Source organism: Bos indicus x Bos taurus, chromosome 7 (genome assembly GCF_003369695.1).
Source record: "Bos indicus x Bos taurus breed Angus x Brahman F1 hybrid chromosome 7, Bos_hybrid_MaternalHap_v2.0, whole genome shotgun sequence".
Lineage (NCBI taxonomy): Eukaryota > Metazoa > Chordata > Mammalia > Artiodactyla > Bovidae > Bos > Bos indicus x Bos taurus.
In genome coordinates, this window is record NC_040082.1 from 10,416,444 (window position 1) to 10,440,718 (window position 24,275).

Sequence of the window (24,275 nt, forward strand, 5' to 3'; positions counted from 1 at the left end):
GCCAGAATAGAAAGTGGGAGATTTTTGTGCCTAAGTCTGTCTTTGATAAAATCTAATGACATAATCAAATGGAATTATGCTCTCATAAAGAGAGATTTCAGTTGCCTTCCAGTCTAATGCATTTTATAAGATTTCAGAGATTTGTTTTAGCCAAATTTCAGGCTATTGACTTCTTAAAAGTAACTGTTAAGGGACAGAACATGTTAGGACCACATTGTCTGCCTGGTTCGGCTTTGTGTTCACCTATCCTCTCCTGAAATATCTTAAATAGTGTATCACACACACGCAAATAAACTAGGGGAGTGAGGAAATCTTTGATTGTGTAATGCACAGGGGTAGGTATCTTGAGTTGAACTGTGTTTCCCCCAAAATTCATATGTTGAGGTCCTAACCTTCAGTACCTCAAAGTGTGACCTTATTTGGAGGTAAAATCTTAACAGGGATCATTAGAATGGGCCTCTTCTGGGGTCCGGAACCCAATTCCAACCCTGGGGGGGAGGAGTACCTTCAACCTCTTTGGACACCAGCAGGATGTCCTACAATTCAACTCAATTCTGACACTATCTGCTAGAGACATAAGATAAGGGTTCACTATCTGCTAGGTGAACCCTTAACCTGTGGGATTGGACCCCTCACCCCCTACATTCAAAGTCAGTCACAAGTCTAACTTGTCACTATGCTTCTGAATCACTAGCTATACATGCAGGCTTCCATAAGCTCCTCTTGAGATTTCAGATGCTATGCCCAAATCAAGGCTGTTACCTGTACTTTTGAGCAGCTGCCTATAAATCAGAGGTTTCCACAATTCCGTCCTTCCTTCAGTTCAGTTCAGTCACTCAGTTGTGTCTGACTCTTTGTGACCCCATGAATCACAGCATGCCAGGCCTCCCTGTCCATCACCAACTCCTTGAGTTCACTTAAACTCATGTCCATCGAGTCGGTGATGCTATCCAGCCATTTCATCCCCTGTTGTCCCCTTCTCCTCCTGCCTCCAATCCCTTCCAGCATCAGGGTCTTTTCCAATGAGTCAACTCTTCGCATGAGGTGGTCAAAGTACTGGAGTTTCAGCTCCAGCATCAGTCCTTCCAATGAACACCCAGGACTGATCTCCTTTAGGATGAACTGGTTGAATCTCCTTGCAGTCCAAGGGACTCTTAAGAGTCTTCTCCAACACCACAGTTCAAAAGCATCAATTCTTCAGTGCTCAGCTTTATTCACAGTCCAACTCTCACATCCATACGTGACCTCTGGAAAAAATATAGCCTTGACTTAGATGGACCTTTTTTGGCAAAGTAATGTCTCTGCTTTTGAATATGCTATCTAGGTTGGTTATAACTTTCCTTCCAAGTAGTAAGCATCTTTTAATTTCATGGTTGCAATCACCATCTGCAGTGATGTTGGAGCCCAAAAAAATAAAGTCTGACACTGTTTCCACTGTTTCCCCATATATTTCCCATGAAGGGATGGGACAAAATGCCATGATCTTCATTTTCTGAATGTTGAGCTTTAACCCAACTTTTTTACTCTCCTCTTTCACTTTCATCAAGAGGCTTTTTAGTTCCTCTTCACTTTCTGCCATAAGGGTGGTGTCATCTGCATATCGGAGGTTATAGATATTTCTCCCAGTAATCTTGATTCCAGCTTGTGCTTCTTCCAGCCCAGTGTTTCTCATGATGCACTCTGCATATGAGTTAAATAAGTAGGGTGACAATATACAGCCTTGACGTACTCCTTTTCCTATTTGGAACCAGTCTGTTGTTCCTTGGGTTTGATTAATTTGCTAGAATAGTTCACAGAATTGGAGAAGCATTTTACTTTCTTGATCACAGGTTTACTAGAAAGGATAATAACTCAGAAACAGCCAGATGGAAGAGATGTTCAGGGCCAGGTATGGGAAAAGGGTTGAGGAGTTTCCATGTCCTCTCCTGAGCACAGCACTCTCTCAAAATCTTCCTGTGTTCACAAGCATGGAAACCATTCTAAAGAGTGCAGAGGTTGCGTACTTCCAATTAACTATGGAAAAGCATAGCTATGTGTCTAGATCTCTTGATTTTTCCTGGGAAACCAGAAATCTAGAGTTCTTTTTTATTCAAACCTCACAATTAACGCTTTTTAAGTTATGGAATCTAAGGAAAACCTGCCTGTGATGTTGTTTTGGACTAGTGGCTTCCAGTTTGCCACCTTATGCTACCCATGCTTGAGACCCTCCTTCCCAGCACCCCTCAAATTCATAATTTCACCTTTTGTGTACTTCAAAAGTTTGTGGGATGAGTAATGCATGCATCAACTTCCTGAGAGTTTTTTCAGCTTGCCCTTCAATCAGTGAAACTTTCTTGAACCTTTCTTGTGTGGCAGGTAATGTACCCAAGCTTGTGATGAAAATGAAGGAAGGGCTAAGGAGGTGGTAGCACTGCGCCATCTAACATGGTTTCTACACCATTCTCATTGACTTCTTATTCATAAAAGGTTTTTGGAAATTTGCCTTATGAATGACAAAGATTTGATGTTAACAGATCCTTAAACTGTCCTTAAGATATTTCAGGTTATAATGGTTAGAAATGTGACAGGGGGAACAGCATTGAGATCATCAGAATACTATGAAAATTGAATAATAATGTCACATTATATAAATCATATGTGAATCATTTGCAACCTGAAAGTCTTAGTAGAACTTAAAGACATTCTTAAGCCACTGTCTACCATCAGAACATCTCTGCTATCCATCTATCTTTTGTTCTTGTCTCTGCAGTGGCCGTCATGTAATGAAACATGCCGATTACAACTTATAAGCCTTTTTTTTTGGAAGTCACTTACACAGTATCTTTATAACATGGTGGAGTGAGCTCTGGAATGAATATATATATATATATATATATATATATATGCATGTATATACACACACATATATATGAAAGAATGACTTATATATTTGTGTTTGTGTGTATATATATTATATATATATTAAAGAAGTGACTTGCACACATAATAAACATTAGTTATATTTATTATGAGTATATTCATCTTTTTTAAGGACTTTTTTTAAGTTAATTTGTCCCTTAATACCCCTTTATGTGTAATCAAATAGTATGAGGGAACTAGCTAGTTAATTAAATGGAGATTTAGTTGATGAGTTTCTTTGCTTTGTTTTTTTATCTTACCATTGAAGCCCTTTACATCCATCTTCTTTAGCTTAAGAACTTTTGGATGTAACCATGATTTATGATCTACAATGGAACAGTAGCCAGTATCTAAAAACATCTGCACTTGAGCCATCTGTTCATGCCTAAATACCAGATGCTATATATGTTGAAAATTTATATGTACTGAAATTGCCTTAATACTTGTACTTGCCTACTTCCAACGCTGCAGCTAAAAAAAAAAAAAAAACAGACTTGGAAATGTTCTTGAGTCATGGATGGATTAAATGAATTTTATTATCTCTCTCAAAACATTGAGCATAATGACCTGGCAGGTAACAGCGGAATATAATGGAACTTCATCTAAGCGCTTAAAGGTTGTGGCTGGTGAAAACATTTGGTTCTGTGATTAGGTAAATTTTTCCTCAACAGAAAGTAACAGGGAAGATGTCCATTACCAGTAGCTATGGAAATCATGGAGCACCCTGATAAATATTTTCAACATGTTGACAGGCATTGTGTGGGAGAAGGAAAAGAGTACTGTACTAGATGTATTACAAATTCAAAAGACATCTTTTTTAAAAACTTGCCTGTGCCAGCCAGCTCTTAATTGCAGCATGTACACTCTTAGTTGTGGCATGTGGAATCCAGTCCAGTATTCGACCAGGGCTCGAACCCAGGGCCCCTGTACTGGAAGAATGGAGTCTTAGCTACTGAACCCCTAGGAAAATCCCTCAAAAGACTCTATCACAGAAATGACAAGTATTCCTATAGGAAATAAAAAGAACTCTTTAAGCCCCCGCCCCCGCAACTTTTCCCACATGTATTGTATTTTATCTCAGGATTCATTTTTGCTCTGTTTCCTGAATAGCTGTCCTAAGCAATCGACTCCTATGGAGTTGATTTCGGCATTTATGTCTTATTCCTTAAATTTTAAATGTCTGCTTTGCCCTTGCACTTGAAAAGCTTCTACACAGATAATGAAACTGAGAGAGGAGAAGCAGAAACTCTGGAAGAAAAGTATACTGGATAATGATTCTTAGTTGGCATTGTGCACAGAAAGATAACTAACCCCCCACATAAGAGAATTTGAATTTAAAAGATTCTCAGGAGAACTCTCTGTCAAAATAGATTATACTGAGCATCTGTCATTGTTGCCTGAAACTTGCGATTTATTTCTTTAGTTGGAGAGCTAGCTCCAATTAACCTTTAAATCCCTTAGAAAGAGACTGACTAATGAATATTACACCTTAGAATGTCTCTCTGAAAATACTAGTGGCCTTAGTAATACGAGAAAACAAATCTGTACTAAAAAAAAAAAAATACATGCAAAACTGTTATATGTAACTATATAACTATATATGTGTATGTGTTTGGCTGTTGTTATACATTGGAGGAGGCAAAGCTCATCTGTTCCAGCTTCATCTCTTGATTTTACATAAAGTTAAGCTGTATTACCTGAAGTAATAGCTTAACCTTTGCAAGGCTGTGGTACAATAACCTCCAAACCATGGACCAAGACATAGGTTGAACAACACTCTTTCTTCACTCAGTTTACTGTATTGTATGTAAATACACGTGTGTTATTAGGAACAGTTACATACTAATTTTTTTTAATAAATTCAGATTCAAGAATTTTTATTAAGTAGAACAAAAAAGTAAGAGAAAATATCCTAAAACATTTTAGAAATATTTCATTTTAAAAGAGCAGTAGCAAGAAATAAACTAGAAAAATAATTCCAAGCCTTATGGGCTAAAAATAGGAATGATAATAAATAAATCTGCTGCTTTTATACATTGAACAGCATGCTCAAAAAAAAAAAGCCAGGGAAAACCATTACTCTATGCATTTTCCTCAACCATGGCACATCTTAACTCCTCCCAAGATATTTTACATCCGGGTGGATAGAGAACAAAACAGCAGATGACCAGGAAAATTATTTTTTTAGTCTTTCTTAAGCTGTGTGGCTGAGAAGAAAAAGTTCGTATATTTGACTTTCATGTACCTAGGAAAATACTTTTTTCCCAAGTTGAAAGATTCATGAATAAAATGAAATACAAATTATTGTTGGTTTTGTAATTTATTTTTCTACCTAATAAAATTACTACTGAGAGCATAAATGCACATTACTGTTTTATGTGGTTGTTTCTTTTAGGAAATAAAAACTCTAGAAACCTGCATTTTCAATCAACTCAGTTCAGTTCAGTCACTCAATCATGTCTGACTCTTTGCAACCCCATGGACTGCAGCATGCCAGGATTCCCTGTCCATCACCAATTACCAGAGGGTGTTCAAACTCATGTCCATCGAGTCAGTGATGCCATCCAATCATTTTATCCTCTGTGATCCCCTTCTCCTCCCACCCTCAATCTTTCTCAGCACCAGGGTCTTTTCAAATGAGTTAGTTCTTCACATCTGGCGGCCAACGTACTGAAGCTTTAGTTTCAGTATCAGTCCCTCCAATGAACACACAGGACTGATCTCCTTTAGGATGGACTGGTTTGTTCTCCTTGCAGGCCCAGGGACTCTCAAGAGTCTTCCAGCAACACAGTTCAAAAGCATCAATTCTTCAGCGCTCAGCCTTCTTTATGGTCCAACTCTCACATCCATACATGACCACTGGGAAAACCGTAGCTTTCACTATACTGACCTTTATAGGCAAAGTAATGTCTCTGCTTTTCAACATGCTGTCTAGGTTGGTCATAACTTTTCATCCAAAGAGCAAGTGTCTTTTGATTTTGTGGCTGCAGTCATTCACTGCAGTGATTTTTGGAGCCCAAGAAAATAAAGTCTCTCACTTTTTCCATTATTTCTCCATCTATTTGCCATGAAGTGATAGGACTGAAGGCGATGATTTTAGTTTTCTGGATGTTGAGTTTTAAGGCAATTTTTTCACTCTCCTCTTTCATTTTCATCAAGAGGTTCTTTAGTTCTTCTTCCCTTTCTGCCATATGGGTTGTGTCATCTGCATTTCTGAGGTTATTAATATTTCTCCCGGCAAGTTTGATTTCAGCTTGTGTTTTATCCAGCCCCGAGTTTCTCATGATGTACTCTGCATATAACTTAAATATGCAGGGTGACAATATACAACCTTGGCGTACTCCTTTTCCTATTTGGAACCAGTCTGTTGTTCCATGTCCAGTTCTAACTGTTGCTTCTTGACCTGCATATAGGTTTCTCAAGAGGCAGCTCAGGTGGTCTGGTATTCTGATCTCTTTCAGAATTTTCCACAGTTTATTGTGATCCACACAGTGAAAGGCTTTGGCATAGTCAATAAAGCAGAAATAGATGTTTTTCTGGAACTCTCTTGCTTTTTCCATGATCCAGCAGATATTGGCAATTTGATCTCTGGTTCCTCTGCCATTTCTAAAACCAGCTTGAACATCTGTAAGTTCACGGTTCACATATTGCTGAAGCCTGGCTTGGAGAATTTTGATCATCTTTTTGGATTTGAAATAACTCAGCTGGAATCCATCACCTCCACTGAATTTGTTCATAGTGATGCTTCCCAATGCCCACCTGACTTTGCAGTGCAGGATGTCTGGCTCGAGGTGAGTGATCACATCATTGTAGTTATCTGGTCTTTAAGATCTTTTTGTATATTTCTTCTGTATATTCTTGCCACCTCTTCTTGATATCTTCTGCTTGTGTTAGGTCCATACCATGACCCCATGGTATCTCAAAGTTTCTTGAAGAGCTCTAACATCTTTTCCATGCTATTATTTTCCTATATTTATTTGCATTGTTCAATTAGGAAGTCTTTCTTGTTTCTCCTTGCTATTCCTTGGAACTCGACATTCAGATGGGGATGTATTTTTCCTTTTCTCTTTTGCCTTTAGCTTCTCTTCTTTTCTCAGCTATATGTAAGGCCTCCTCAGACAACTGTTTTGCCTTTTTACATTGATTTTTCTTGGGGATGGTTTGATCACCACCTCCAGTACAATGTTATGAACCACTGTCCATAGTTCTTCAGGCACTATGTCTATCAGACCTAATCCCTTGAATCTTTGTCACTTCCACTGTATAATCATAAGGGATTTGATTTAGGTCTTACCTGAACGGCCTAGTAGTTTTCCCCCACTTTCTTCAATGTAAGTCTGAATTTGGCAATATGGAGTTCATGATCTGAGCCACAGTCAGCTCCTGATCTTGTTTTTGCTGACTGTATAGAACTTCTCCATCTTCAGTTGCAAAGAATATAATCAATCTGATCTTGGTGTTGACCATCTGGTGATGTCCATGAGTAGAGTCATCTCTTGTGTTGCTGGAAAAGGGTGTTAACTATGATCTCTTGGCAAAACTCTGTTAACCTTTGCCCTATTTCATTTTGTACTCCAAGCAAAACTTGTCTGTTACTCCAGCTATCCCTTGACTTCCTACGTTTGCATTCAAATCCTCTATGATGAAAAGGACATCTTTTTTTAGTGTTAGTTCTAGAAGGTCATCATAGAACCACTTAACTTCAGTTTCTTCTGCCTTAGTTGTTGGGGCATAGTTTTGGATTAGTTTGATATTGAATGGTTTGCCTTGGAAACAAACAGAGATCATTCTGTCGTTTTTGAGATTGCATCCAAATACTGCATTTCAGACTCTTTTGTTGACTAATGAGGGCTATTCCATTTTTCTAAAGGATTCTTACCCACAGTCATAGATATAATGGTCATCTGAGTTCAAAATGCCTATTCCAGTCCATTTTAGTTCCCTGGTTTCAAAATGTTGATGTTCACTCTTGCCATCTCCTGTTTGACCACTTCCAATTTACCTTGATTCATGGACCTAACATTCCAGGTTTCTGTGCAATATTGTTCTTAACAATGTCGAACATTACTTCCATCAGCAGTATGTTTCTCAGTGGTATCACAATAAATTTCCTTTCAGTCATTAACATGTAAAGTGGAACTCTTAGCAATAATTCTGTCTTTTAGCTGTCTCTACTGTCACTGTGATAGCAGTTGAACTTAACACACCATTTGTTTTCAGGAAAATGATGTCTTCTGTGCAGCAGACTGACTCAAACTGTGCTTTTTTGCAGTTCTAATGTGTTTGCCTTTGTACAGAAATCTCCATTAGTGTAGTTGCTTTTTGTATTTCAAGTGTCAGGTTTTAGACATTTATAAATTGACCAAAACAAATAACATTTCATCATGTAGAGTGGGACACAGATAAAGAACATAGAAACCTGATTTTAAAATACTCTATTGTAACATCAGACACATGGTGCTGATATTTATATATCAAGACAGCACATCTCTGAGATGTTTCGGGGGAAATGACAGTTCCAGGGTGAGAGAAATCTTATTCACATCAAAGACTATGTTACTTCAGATGTCAAAGCCTGTATGGCATTGTCATCAACTATTAAGTTTCAGTAACCAATCTGAGATATTGTGCTGAGAAATGAGATATCCTCTCTGGTGATTTGCACAAGATTTAATGGGGCTTTCCAGGTGGTGCTAATGGTAAAGAACCTGTCTGCCAGTGCAGGAGACATAAGAGACTTAAGTTCAATCCTAGGTCAGAAAGATCCCCTGGAGAAGGTCATGGCAAACCAGTCCAGTATTCTTGCCTGGAGAATCCCATGGACAGAGGAGCCTGGAGGGCTAGACCAGGGTCACAGAGTCGGACGCGATGGAAGCAATTTGGCACGCACACACAAGATTTAAATTTGTCTTTGGTAAAGAAATCAGTTCCTTGAGAGGGCACAAATGTTCAGGCACAAACGCATTGGTAATGACCCCAGCGCACAGGCATGGGAGCTTCTATGAGAACTGGTTTTTCTGTTTGTCCCGGTAAGGTTAACATAGGCAGTCCATCAATGTGTCTTAGAATTCAATCATAGAATTTTCTAAGCAAATCCTGAAAAGTTTATCTGCTGTGACTTCAGAGTAACAGTGAGATTAAGAGGTTTTTTTTTTTTTTTTTTCCCTCTCTCTCTCTTTTAACTTCAGAGAATTAATCTGATTGATGAAAGAGAAAAAGGAGTGGTACTCACATACTAAAACATGTCAACCAGTCATAATAACAGCATCATTACAACAACCCTCTTAAGTCATTGTTTCCATTTTTACATTTTGAGAATATCTAGGGGAAGGCAACCTTACTACCTTTGCAGTCCAAAACCAGAATGTGTCTAGAACAACGATCATTTTCTTGAGATTTTGGAGTTGACTAACAACAGATTATCCCCTTTAACCATCTGAAGATTATAAAACAACAAATTAAACTATGTGTCTTGAGATTTATGGTTCTATTTTCTTTCTAAATGTTATTATTGGTCTCTCTATAGCACTTACTGATCAGATATCACAAACTGGTAGCAAACGCCTGAATTCAGCCCTCACAAGTTTTTGTCTTCACCTCCGATAAATCCTTTAAAATAAGCTATTTTCAACTTGGTATTCTTTCATTCATTAACCTAGTTCCTTTAAAGCTATAGAAGTCTCATGCTGCTGCTTCTGCTAAGTCGCTTCAGTCATGTCCGACTCTGTGCGGCCCCATAGACGGCAGCCCACCAGGCTCCTCCATCCCTGGGATTCTCTAGGCAAGAACACTGGAGCGGGTTGCCATTTCCTTCTCCAATGCATGAAAGTGAAAAGGGAAAGTGAAGTCACTCAGTCGTGTCCAACTCTTAGCGACCCCATGGACTGCAGCCTACCAGGCTCCTCCGTCCATGGGATTTTCCAGGCAAGAGTACTGGAGTGGGGTGCCATTGCCTTCTCCAATAGAAGTCTCATATAGTAAAATATTTACCAGCTGAGCCACAGGAAAGCCTGCCTACTATAGCAGTAAGTTAAAAATATGAACTTGGTGTGAGACAGGTTTATGTTCAAATTCAGACTCTGGTTCTGAATCTGAGGGTTGTTTGTGAAGTACCTACCACTTGGTTTCCTTATAAAAATGAGTATAATGATAATTCTAGCTTACGTATTTGAAGAAATTCAAATTTAAAAGATCAGTAAAATGTTCTGCACAGCATACTCACAACTCAACCAATAATTATAATGTTGATAGTAATAAATACTCTAAAAAAAACCTCTGAAAGGTTTACTAAGTACCATTTGTTATTCTTTACACTTCATTTATAATGACTATTATATTCTATGACTTTATGAGGCTGGTGCTGTTATCATCTCCAAAGTGCAGATTAAAATCTAAAGTACAGGTTCATTAGGTCACCGTTGAAGGCCACATAGCTAATATACATTAGAACTGGAATTGTAACTAGTTCTATATAATTTTAACCAGTTTATAGAGCTTTGGCTCTTCACTATTATATTACATGCCTCTCCACTCTTGTGCCTACTCCTAAACTATTTATATTTTCTCTATTACTAACTAGAAGCAACAGAACCTGTGAAAATGCTAAAGTTGTCATTATAATCCCTGTTTAAAAAGGTTAAAATCTAGTAGCAAGACAGTTGATAAACAGAATAGAGTGGAAACAGAATGAAATACGAGGTGGGTTTGACTATTAACAGCTACAAAATGAAATTGGTCAATATTTTTGAATATTGCAAAAAAGTGTGGATTCCAACCAAGAATTTATCCATAAAAAGGAATGAAATATTATATACAAGTATTTCAAAGTACAGTGATGACAAAAAATGAAGTTACTTTCTTATACCTTATCAAATTAGATCAGCAAATAAACCACTTACATATACATTATACATTTACTCCTGACAAAAAGCTCTATGATGAGGAAAGTAAGGTTTTAGAGATTCAGTATCACACCCATTGTCAAACAGGCTTCAAGTCATTAAGTTAGAAATTGAGATAGAGAGCTATTTCAATAGCCTCAGTGACAAGACCTTGAATTAAGTCATCCTTGGAGAGACAAATGGAAAGACAAAATGCCAGAAAAAAAACCTTTGAGAAAGTTTTTAGTATATGTTGTGTGAATATAGGAGGTGGGTCACATGACCCTTCACAGTGGTCTTAGATACTTTCATGGCACCTCGGATTTAGAAACCACTAATTTGAATTACTGCAAATATGGCTGCTCACAAGTATCAGAGAAGTATTCAAAAATAAATACACAAGTTGTTTTCTAGAGGTGTGGGGCTTTAGACTGCAAAGAAAGTCATATGTTCTTAGTAACCAGTTGGAAAGAAGGCAATACAGACACTACTTATGACAAGGATGAGCACACTTTTCCAACTGGTATAAACATATCTTAAAAAAAACAAACAAAAAAAAAAACAGCTAATCTAAGGCACTTGGATGAATTTCTTGAAGTTGAAAGGAACTTAGATATCCATCTCATCTTTGCTTACTTAAGGAAAGCAAAGCACAGATACGACATACCCTTGTGCAAGTTCACAGGGGTGACGCTCTCTTTAATTAATGAAAGACTCAAGGCTAGGAAAAAAGGTCTCTTCTTCATCACATATTGTGCTGCCTTTGTGATTTGATCAACAGTACTCGGTCTTACAAAGTTGCTTCAAAGTTTACACAGTCTTCTTTCTCCATCTGGACTACTTAACACGTAGGATTGATTCAGCCTCTGAATGTGTAAGAATATGATGCCCTTATAATTAATAACTTAAAGCTAAGCAGTGATTATTTGGGCATTTGATATAAATCCAAAAGCAGCAGCTGTAGGAATTTCTTGCTGTAACTCAGAAGATCATGAAGGAACAGTGACTGAGGTAAAGTGGACTTTTAGCATAGGTTTCACTGCTTACCTGCTGGGTCACCTATGGAAATAAGAACCTAGAGAGTTGTTGATTCCTTACTTGTGAAAAAAAAATGGATGTACAAGAATGGTAGTGTGTATTTCTGTACTTTATGATGTAATTGAAACCCTGTGGGTCCTTAAAACTTATGGTTATTTTGCTAACAGTGCTTATCAATACACAATTCAACAATGTGGCAAAATATTTGAGCATATATATGTGATGTGTATGTTTGTGCTTATTTTAACTACATTGTTCATTGTCCTTATCTTGATTATTTCAGACTCACAGTTGATATTGTTAGCAGACAAGTAAAAATTTACACTTGCGCTTACTGATATTAAGATCTCTATATTTAACATGAGCTAGATTGACCAGGCTGGAAGTTTGTCCTTTTCTGAAACAAACTTCTCACTTTAAGATTTTTCCCTTTTTCTGTCACTTCTGCTTTTCCTTTTCCTGCCTTATCTTTATGAAAGAGAATTAAGGATGTTTTTCTGTTGGCTGGTAGACACCTTCAAGCATTTCCTCTTTACTTACAACAGTAAATATCTAAAATGAAGCACAATAGTGTTAATTATCATCATAAAGTCACTTAGGACTAGAGAGACTGATTCATATTATGAGAACTAAAATGATAATTTAGTTCTTCCTAAATCTTAGCCTGCCCAGGGCAGTTCTAATTTGTGCATTTTGTTCCAGCATAATTATTTGCAGTTCTCGATTTTATTCCTATGGTTTGGTAAATAATTTATAAGGTTTCTCTAAATGCATGTAATTTAGCAAGGGACCAGAGGAGACCTCTATTGATGGTGCTACAATATACAGAGAATTGTCACAGCCTGGTTCACATTGATTTTTCTCTCCTTGTTTAAGTGCTTCAAAATGGCCTCAGTTATGTTTCCAGGACTCTGTCATAGAAACATATCCTTATCCACAGCAAAACAAAACAAAATATAATAATTTGTCTAGTTTTTACCAAAAACATTTTAAAAAACAAATTTGATATAATTTTAGGGGAGCCTACAAAAGACAATCAATAGCCAATTAGTGTTTTTATGAAAGTGAAAGAAAGTGAAGTCACTCAGTCCTGTCTGACCCTTTGTGATCCCATAGACTGTAGGCTACAGGCTTCTCCGTCCATGGGATTCTCCAGGCAAAAGAGTACCAGAGTGGGTTGCCATTTCCTTCTCCAGGGGATCTTCCCAACCCTGGGATCGAACCCTGGTCTAGCGCATTGCAGGCAGATGCTTTACCCTCCGAACCAGCAGGGAAGCCCTCTATTCTACTTAGATGAATAACTGTTCAGTTCAGTCACTCAGACGTGTGCCACTCTTTGCGACCCCATGGACTCCAGACACTCCAGGCCTCCCTGTCCATGACCAACTCCCGGAGTTTACCCAAAACTCCAACCATCTCATCCTCTGTCATCCCCTTCTGCTGCCTTCAATCTTTCCCAGCATCAGGGTCTTTTCCAATGAGTCAGCTCTTCACATCAGGTGACCAAAATATTGGAGTTTCAGCTTCAACATCTGTCCTTCCAATGACCACCCAGGACTGATCTCCTTTAGGATGGACTGGTTGGATCTCCTTGCAGTCCCAGGGACTCTCAAGAGTCTTCTCCAACACCACAGTTCAAAAGCATCAATTCTTCGGCCCTCAGCTTTCTTTACAGTCCAACTCTCACATCCATACATGACTACTGGAAAACCATAGCTTTGACTAGATGGACCTTTGTTGGCAAAGTAACGTCTCTGCTTTTTAATATGCTGTCTATGTTGGTCATAACTTTTCTTCCAAGGAGTAAACGTCTTTTAGTTTTGTGGCTGCTGATACCATCTGTAGTGATTTTGAAGCCCAAGAAAATAGTCTCTCACTGTTTCCATTGCTTCCCCATCTATTTTCTATGAAGTGATGGGACTAGATGCCATGATCTTAGTTTTCTGAATGGTGAGGTTTTTTCTTTTTTAAATTAATTTATTTTATTTTAATTGGAGGCTAATTGCAAAGCCAACTTTTCACTCTCCTCTTTGACTTTCATCAAGAGGCTCTTCAGTTCTTTGCATTCTGCCATAAGGTTGGTGTCACATGCATATCTGAGGTTATTGATATTTCTCCCAGCAATCTTGATTCCAGCTTATGCTTCATCCAGCCTGGCATTTCACATGAGGTACTCTGCACAGAAGTTAAATAAGCAGGGTGACAATATGCAGCCTTGACATACTCCTTTCCCAATTTGGAACCAGTTTGTTTTTCCATGTACACTTCTACTTGTTGCTTCTTGACCTGCATATAGATTTCTCAGGAGGCAGTTCAGGTGGTCTGGTATTCCTATGTCTTGAAGATTTTCCACAGTTTGTTGTGATCCACCAGTAGAAGGCTTTGGCATAATCAATAAAGCAGAGTAGATGTTTTTCCTGGAACGCTCTTGCTTTTTTGATGATCCAACATATGTTGGCAATTTGATCTCTTGTTCCTCTGCCTTTTCTAAATCCAGCTTGATTATCTGGAAATTCACAGTTCATGTACTATTGAAGCCAGTCTTGTAGAATTTTGAGCATTACTTTGCTAGCGTGTGAGATGAGTGCAATTGTGTGGTTCTTTGAGCATTCTTTGACATTGCCTTTCTTTGGGATTGGAATTAAAACTGAACTTTTCCAGTCCTGTAGCCACTGCATAATTTTCCAAATTTGCTGGCATATAGAGTGCAGCACTTTCACAGTATCATCATTTAAGATTTTAAATAGCTCAACTGGAATTCCACTACCTCCACCAGCTCTGTTCATGGTGATGCTTCCTAAAGCCCATTTGACTTTGCATTTCAGGATGTCTGGCTCTAGGTGAGTGATCACACCATCGTGATTATCTGGGTCATGAAGATCTTTTATGTATAGTTTTTCTTTGTAGTCTGTTCCCTTGGTATCTCTAATTTTCCTGAAGAGAGCCCTAGTCTTCCCCCATTCTATTGTTTTCCTCTATTTCTGTGCATTGATCACTGAGGAAGGCTTTCTTATCTCTCCTTACTATTCTTTGGAACTCTGCATTCAGATGAGTATATCTTATTTTTCCTTTTCTCCTTTGCCATTGGCTTCTCTTCTTTTCTCAGCTGTTTGTAAGGCCTCCTCAGACAACCATTTTGCCTTTTTGCATTTCTTTTTCTTGGGGATAGTCTTGATCACTGCCTCCTGTACAATATCATGAAGCTCCTCCATAGTTCTTCAGGCACTCTTTCTATCAGATCTAATCCCTTGAATCTATCTGTCATTTCTACTGTATAATTGTAAGGGATTTGATTTAGGTCACACCTGAATGGCCTTCACAATAAACAGTGGAAAATTCTGTAAGAGATGGGCATACCAAGCCACCTGAACTGCCTCCTGAGAAACCTGTATGCAGGTCAGGAAGCAACAGTTAGGACTGGACATGGAACAACAGACTGGTTCTAAATAGGAAAAGGAGTATGTCAAAGATGTATATTGTAACCCTGCTTATTTAACTTATATGCAGAGTACATCATGAGAAACGCTGGGCTGGAAGAAGCACAAGCTGGAATCAAGAGTGCTGGGAGAAACATCAATAACCTCAGATATGCAGATGACACCACCCTTATGGCAGAAAATGAAGAAGTACTAAAAGCCTCTTGATGAAAGTGAAAGAGGAGAGTGAAAAAGTTGGCTTAAAGCTCAACATTCAGAAAACTAAAATCATGGCATCAGTCCCATCACTTCATGGGAAATAGATGGGGAAACAGTGGCTGACTTTATTTTGGGGGGTTCCAAAATCACTGCAGATGGTGACTGCAGGCATTACATTAAAAGATGCTTACCCCTTGGAAGGAAAGTTATGACCGACCTAGACAGCATATTAAAAAGCAGAGACATTACTTTGCTAACAAAGGTCCGTCTAGTCAAGGCTATGGTTTTTCCAGTGGTCATATATGGAAGTGAGAGTTAGAATATAAAGAAAGCTGAGGGCCGAAGAATTGATGCTTTTGAACTGTGGTGTTGGAGAAGACTCTTGAGAGTCCCTTGGACAGCAAGAAGATCCAACCAGTCCATCCTAAAGAAGATCAGTCCTGGGTGTTCATTGGAAAGACTGATGTTGAAGCTGAAACTCCAATACTTTGGCCACCTGATGCAAAGAGCTGACTCATTTGAAAAGACCCTGATGCTCTGAAAGATTGAGGGCAGGAGGAGAAGGGGACAACAGAGGATGAGATGGTTGGATGGCATCACTGACTGGATGGACATGGGTTTGGTTGGACTTCGGGAGTTGGTGATGGACAGGGAGGCCTGGTGTGCTGTGGTTCATGGGGTTGCAAAGAGTCAGACACTGAGCAACTGAACTGAACTGACTGAATTGCCTAGTGGTTTTCCTACTTTCCTCAATATAGTCTGAATTTGGCAATATGGAGTTCATGATCTGAGCCACAGTCAGCTCTTTGTCTCATTTTTGATGACTGTATAGAACTTCTCCATCTTCTGCTGCAAACAATATACTCAATACTATTTTGATAGTGACCATCTGGTATGGCCATGTGCAGAGTTGTCTATTATGTTGTTGGAAGAGGGTGTTTGCTATGACCATTGCATTCTCTTGGCAAAACTCTTTTAGCCATTTCCCTGTTTCATTTTGTACTCCAAGGCCAACCTGCTTGTTACTCCTGGTTTCTCTTGATTTCCTATTTTTGCATTTGAGTCCTCTGTGATGAAAAGTACATCCTTTTTTGTTTTTGCTAGTTCTAGAAGGTCTTGTGGAGAAGGCAATGGCAACCCACTCCAGTACTCTTTCCTGGAAAATCCCATGGATGGAGGAGCCTGGTAGGCTGCAGTTCATGGAGTCGCTAAGAGTAGGACACGACTGGGCGACTTCACTTTCACTTTTCACTTTCATGCATTGAAGGAGGAAATGGCAACCCACTCCAGTGTTCTTGCCTGGAGAATCCCAGGGACGGTGGGGCCTGGTGAGCTTCCGTCTATGGGGTCGCACAGAGTCGGACATGACTGAAGCAAATTAGCAGCAGCAGAGGGTCTTGTAGGTCATCATAGAACCGTTCAACTTCAGTTTCTTTGTCATTACTGATCGGGGCATAGACTTGGATTACAGTGATATTGAGTGGTTTGCCTTGGAAACAGACAGAGATCATTATGTCATTTTTGAGACTGCACCTAAGTACTGCATTTTGGACTCTTGTTGACTATGAAGGTTATTCTACCCAGCCATTAAAAAGAATACATTTCTTCCAAAGGATTCTTTCCCATGATCATAGATATAATTGTCATCTGAATTCAACTTGCCTATTTCAGTCCATTTTAGTTTACTCATGCCTAAAATGTCAGTGTTCATTCTTGCCATCTCCTGTTTGACCACTTCCAATTTGCCTTGGTTCATGGACCTAACATTCCAGGTTCCTATGCAATATTGTTCTTACAGCATCAAGCTTTTTCCATCACCACTTATATCCACAATTGGTGTTGTTTTTGCTTTGACTCCATCTCTTCATTCTTTCTGGAGTTGTTTCTCCACTCTTCTCCAATAACATATTGGGCACCTACCGACCTGGGGAGTTCTTCTTCAGTGTCATATATTTTTGCCTTTTCATACTGTTCATGGGGTTCTCGAAGCAAGAATACTGAAGTGGTTTGCTATTCCTTTCTCCAATGGACCATGTTTTTTCAGAATTCTCCACCATGACCCACCTGTCTTGGGTGGCTCTACACAGCATGGCTCATAGTCTCATTTAGTTAAAGAACACTGTGGTCCATGTGATCAGTTCAGCTAACTTTCTGTGACTGTAGTTTTTGTTCTGTCTACCCTCTGATAAATAAGGTAACAGGCTTATGCAAGCTTCCTGATGGGAGAGACTGACTGAGGGGGAAACTGGGTCTTGTTCTTAAGGACACTGCCCTTCTTCGGAATAAAAAATGATGTTTTCCCATCCTGTGGCAACAGCTGAGTTTTCAAAATTTGCTGGCATATCAAGTACAGCACTTTAACGCCATAATTTTCTAGGATTTTAAGTAGCTCGGCTGTAATTCAATCATGTCCACTAGCTTTTTTGAAAGTACTGCTTCCAAAGTCCCACTTGAATTTGGACTCAAGGATGTTGGCTCCAGGTAAGTGACCACATCATCATGGTTGTTTGGGTCATAAAGCCTTTTTTGTACAGTTCTTCTGTGTATTCTTGCTACCTCTTCTTAATTTCTTCAGTTTCTTTAGGTCCTTGTCATTTCTGTCCTTTATATTGCCTATCCTTATATAAAATGTTTCCTTGATATCTCCAATTTTTGTTAAGAGATCTCTAGTCTTATCATTCTTCTCTTTTCTTCTATTTCTTTGCATTGATCCATTTAAGAAGGCCTTTTTATATCTCCTTGCTCTTCCCTAGAACTCTGCTTACCATTGGATATATCTTTTCCTTTCCCCTTTGTCTTTTGTTTCTCTTCTTTTCACAGCTACTTGTAAGGTCTCCTCAGACAACCATTTTGCCTTCTTCCATTTCTTTTTCTTTGGGGTGGTTTTGGTCACCACCTCCTGTACAGTGTCAGGAACCTCCATTTCTAATTCTTCAGGCATTCTGTTTACTATATCTAATCCCTTGAATCTATTCATCACCTCCAATGTATACTTAAAAGGATTTGATTTGGGTCATACCTAAATGGCCTAGTGGTTTTTCCTACTTTCTTCAATTTAAGTCCAAATTTTGCAATAAGGTGGTCATGAGATAAGCCACAGTTAGCTCCAGGTCTTGTTTTTACTGACTGTATATAACTTTTCTTGGAGAAAGTAATGGCCACCCAATCCAGTATTCTGATCTGGAAATCTCCATGACAAAGGAGCCTGGCAGGCTACATAGAGGCTGTGGGGTCGCATAGTGTCATACACAACTAGAGCGACTTAGCACAGCACATAGAGCGTCTCCACATTGGCTATAAGGCATATAATCAATCTGATTTCAGTATTGACCATCTGGTGATGTCCATGTGTCCAGTAGCCTCTTGGGTTGGTGGAAAAGGGTGTTTCCTATAACCAGTGCATTCTCTTGGCAAAACTCTATTTGCCTTTGCCTTGCTTCATTTTGTACTCCAAGGCCAAACTTGCCTCTTATTCCAGGTATCTCTTGATTTCTTACTTCTTTATATTTACTATACTGTAGCCTATTAAGTGTGCAATGGTTTATATCTAAAAAAAAATAAGGTAAATTCCTCAATTAAAAAAAAATACTTTAGTTTCCTTTGCTGTGCAGAAGCTTTTAAGTTTAATTAGGTCCCATTTGTTTATTTTTGCTTTTATTTCCAATATTCTGGGAGGTGGGTCATAGAGGATCCTGCTGTGATGTATGTCAAAGAGTGTTTTGCCTATGTTCTCCTCTAGGAGTTTTATAGTTTCTGGTCTTACATTGAGATCTTTAATCCATTTTGAGTTTATTTTTGTGTATGGTGTTAGAAAGTGTTCTAGTTTCATTCTTTTACAAGTGGTTGACCAGTTTTCCCAGCACTACTTGTTAAAGAGATTGTCTTTAATCCATTGTATATTCTTGCCTCCTTTGTCAAAGATAAGGTGTCCATATGTGCGTGGATTTATCTCTGGGCTTTCTATTTTGTTCCATTGATCTATATTTCTGTCTTTGTGCCAGTACCATACTGTCTTGATAACGGTGGCTTTGTAATAGAGCCTGAAGTCAGGTAGGTTGATTCCTCCAGTTCCATTCTTCTTTCTCAAGATAGCTTTGGCTATTCGAGGTTTTTTGTATTTCCATACAAATTGTGAAATTATTTGTTCTAGCTCTGTGAAGAATACCATTGGTAGCTTGATAGGGATTGCATTGAATGTATAAATTGCCTTGGGTAGTATACTCATTTTCACCCCACTGATTCTTCCAATCCATGAACATGGTATATTCCTCCATCTATTAGTGTCCTCTTTGATTTCTTTCACCAGTGTTTTACAGTTTTCTATATATAGGTCTTTAGTGTCTTTAGGTAGATATATTCCTAAGTATTTTATTCTTTCCGTTGCAAAGGAAACTATTAGCAAGGTGAAAAAGCAGCCTTCAGAATGGGAGAAAATAATAGCAAATGAAACAACGGACAAACAACTAATCTCAAAAATATACAAGCAACTCCTGTAGCTCAACTCCAGAAAAATAAATGACCCAATCAAAACATGGGCCAAAGAACTAAATAGACATTTCTCCAAAGAAGACATACAGATGACTAACAAACACATGAAAAGATGCTCAACATCACTCATTATCAGAGAAATGCAAATCAAAACCACTATGAGGTACCATTTCACGCCAGTCAGAATGGCTGCAATCCATAAGTCTACAAGCAATAAATGCTGGAGAGGGTGTGGAGAAAAGGGAACTCTCTTACACTGTTGGTGGGAATGCAAACTAGTACAGCCACTATGGAGAACAGTGTGGAGATTCCTTAAAAAACTGGAAATAGAACTGCCTTATGATCCAGCAATCTCACTGCTGGGCATACACACTGAGGAAACCAGAAGGGAAAGAGACACGTGTACCCCAATGTTCATCGCAGCACTGTTTATAATAGCCAGGACATGGAAACAACCTAGATGCCCATCAGCAGATGAATGGATAAGAAAGCTGTGGTACATATACACAATGGAGTATTACTCAGCCATTAAAAAGAATACATTTGAATCAGTTCTAATGAGGTGGATGAAACTGGAACCTATTATACAGAGTGTAGTAAGCCAGAAAGAAAAACACCAATACAGTATACTAACGCATATATATGGAATTTAGAAAGATGGTAACAATAACCCTGTGTGCGAGACAGCAAAAGAGACACTGATGTATAGATCAGTTTTATGGACTCTGTGGGAGAGGGAGAGGGTGGGGAGATTTGGGAGAATGGCATTGAAACATGTAGAATATCATGTATGAAATGAGTCACCAGTCCAGGTTCGATGCATGATACTGGATGCTTGGGGCTGGTGCACTGGGACGACCCAGAGGGAGGGTATGGGGAGGGAGGAGGGAAGAGGGTTCAGGATGGGGAACACAGGTATACCTGTGGCGGATTCATTTCGATATTTGGCAAAACTAATACAATATTGTAAAGTTTAAAAATAAAATAAAAAAAATACTTTATTGGTAAAAAATGTTTATCACAATCTGAGCTTTCAGCAAGATGTAATCTTGTTGCAGTGGTAACATCAAAGATCTGAGATCACAGACCACTGTAACAAAGATAATAACAATGAAAAGCTTGAAAGAGTGTGAGTATAACTACAATGTGACACAGAGAACACAAAGTGAGAAAAAGCTATTAGCAAAATAGACGTTCTCAATGCAAGCGTTTCCATAAACCTTCGATTTGCAAAAAGCACAATATCTATAAGTACAATAAAGGGAAAAGCAGCAAGGTATACCTGTGCAGAACACCTGAGATCTATGTGACAATATTACATGATCTGACTTCTGTGAAATCAGAATCCCAGAAGAAAAGCAGAGAATACAGCAGAAGAAAGTTTTTTTAAAATGGAAGAGAATTTGCCAAGGTCTAAAAACTTCAACTTTCATTCTCTATTGCATCCAGACTCACAGTGCCCTCTACTAATTCAATTTCCTGAAATTGTATTTCATATGATAAGAATTTCATTTCCAGTCATAGCTTACATATACTGTAAAAAGCAAAGCTTAAAAAAATCAAATATTTAAATGACTGAATAACATAATAAACACACACATGCAAACTCTAAGAAGTATGCTATACAATCCATAAGTTCACTTTTTGAAAAGTATTAGAATTGACTAATGAAATAAATGGTTCTGCATGGCTGAATTAATGAATATAGGGAAATTAGGGTTAATGTTCTTCTGGAAGTAAAGCCATTGGTTAAGCTATTAATCCTATAATGTGCTTAAATTAGTGATTTAATACTACTGATTTGACTTTAAAACCAGATAAGAAACATTAAGAACAGAAGGTGGCACGGCTGTCTTTGAAATGTGTTCCTGCTAATAATTGTTTGGATCATCCTTAGAATTTATTTCTGCATCATATATACAAAAAGGATCAGATTTTCATGTTCAGTGCTGCAGATATTAAAGTGACACTTTAATCACACTAGATTAATCATGTCCTTGTAACCATGGCTTGTTTTATAATTCTTGGATATATATTTCCCCAATTTTAAATTACAAGAAACAAACAAAAAATCCTACTATTTTAAGTATTAAAAATATTTGTAAGGGGTGGCTTCATACCAGTGTTAGAACGGCATGCCGTCTGCAGATTTTCCCCTTAAAATCTTAATATTTATTAATAATTTTGATGAAATGACAACCTTTTAATTAATGACTATATTTATTCTGGATAGAAAGATGGATTCCTTTCTAATATAACAGGTATAAAACAGGCTTAACTGTGAAAATATGCCTATCACTATAACTTAGTTTATATTTTAGTATAATCAAAGAAAATTTTCTAGTTTTATAATACCTAAATGGGTGGAATGCTATGATTTTAGTGAGGGCTATTTGGAACAGATGTGTCCTCTAAAAAGGTTCAGTTCAGTTCAGTTCAGTCGCTCAGTCATGTCCGACTCTTTGCGACCCCATGAATCACAGCACGCCAGGCCTCCCTGTCCATCACCAACTCCCAGAGTTCACTCAAACTCATGTGCATCGAGTCGGTGATGCCATCCAGCCATCTCATCCTCTGTTGTCCCCTTCTCCTCCTGCCCCCAATCCCTCCCAGCATCAGAGTCTTTTCCAAAGAGTCGACTCTTCGCATGAGGTGGCCAAAAATCTAAAATAAAGACAGGGATGTCAATCGGAATAGTCCTTGCATTCATCCTAAATGGGATAAAAGGGAGGTAAAATGACAAAAACTATAATGCAGTTTGCATTAAGCAAATAATTAGCCATTGCTTTGAAAAATATGCACCTCACTTTCCCTTGACGTTTGCTTAAAAGCAAAATATTTCTGCTTTACTCAAAATGGCAATACTTTCCATAAATTTCTGATTACTTCTTTAATAGCAGTATGTTTCACTCTGAAAAAAAGAACAGTTCTGGTTTTCACATACTATAGCTCTAAATATCTGAAGTGATGAGCACTTCACAAATCTCAGAGAAAAGGTAGCCTAATATTTGGCTCTATGTATGATTTCTTCATTCTCTAATTTCATTCACTCATTTTATGAATATTCAGTCATAATTCTTCTCCTTATAACCAAGGTTTAAACCAGTTTAAAGCATTGCGTAAGAATGAGATTTACATTGAATTTATCACATGAATTTTTGAAATCAAAAAGGGTACCATAATTGCTGAATCTATCACCTCACAGAAACTTTTCATTTCTCTTACTGAAGAGGATATTCAAGAATGTTCTGAATATATAAATAATAAGATGATTATTAATGTCTTAAAAATGTCTGAAAGTTTGAGGGGAAAAAAAGCATACAGACAAGGTTAATTTATAAGGAAATATTCTCATACTGATTATTGAAGTTCTTGCAGCAAAAGGCTATTCATACAACAGCTGTAACTTTGAATATACAGTAAGTCCCCTACATGCCAACCTTCAAGTTTCAAACTTTCAAAGATGGGAAGGTGTGTTCTTATGTCTAATCATATAAGTTAGTTCGAATGTCTGGTGTACACTGTCAGGATTCCCTGGTGGCTCAGACAGTAAAGCGTCTGCCTGCAATGCAGCACACCTGGGTTCGATCCCTGGGTCAGAAAGATCCCCTGGAGAAGGAAATGGCGATCCACTCCAGTACTCTTGCCTGGAAAATGCCATGGACAGAGGAGGCTTGTGGGCTACAGTCCATGGAGTCGCAAAGAGTCGGACACGACTGAGCCACTTCACTTTCACTTCTGACACTGTTGCGTGCATGCATCCTCCACAAATGGTTGTGCTTTTGTGTGCCGAACAGTAGTGTATAGAGTACTCACGTACACTATCCTTATTTCAAGCCACATCTGCAAGAGGATGGCTTCACTGGTCTCCTTACTGTGTAACACCAGGAGCTTACTAATGAAGACATGGAGAATGGACGAAGAAAGAGGCCCAGGTAAGGATGAAGAGAGATAAGCGGAAGAAGCAACTGAAAGACTGAAGAGACTCAAGACAAAATCCCAACCTGCCTTTGCACCACCTTAACTGTAGTAATATTTTTTATTCCAATAAATACCATAATTAATTTTACCTACCCTTTTCACCAGCTGTCTTCACTCAGCCATGCTTAACCATGCCAAGGCTGTATTCTCTTTTATGTGCTCCAGTTATATTCTCAAAATGTCTGCTCAGGTCTGCATGAAACTCCTCATTATTCTAAAAATGTCTGATTTTTTTTGAGTAATTTTGAGGAGGCGCTTGATTTGAGGAGGCTCTGTTAGTTTTTGAGACACAGGACATTAGCCTAGAATGGTACATGAAGGCTGTGGCAGCCTTTCAGAATGCAGTGCTACCTTG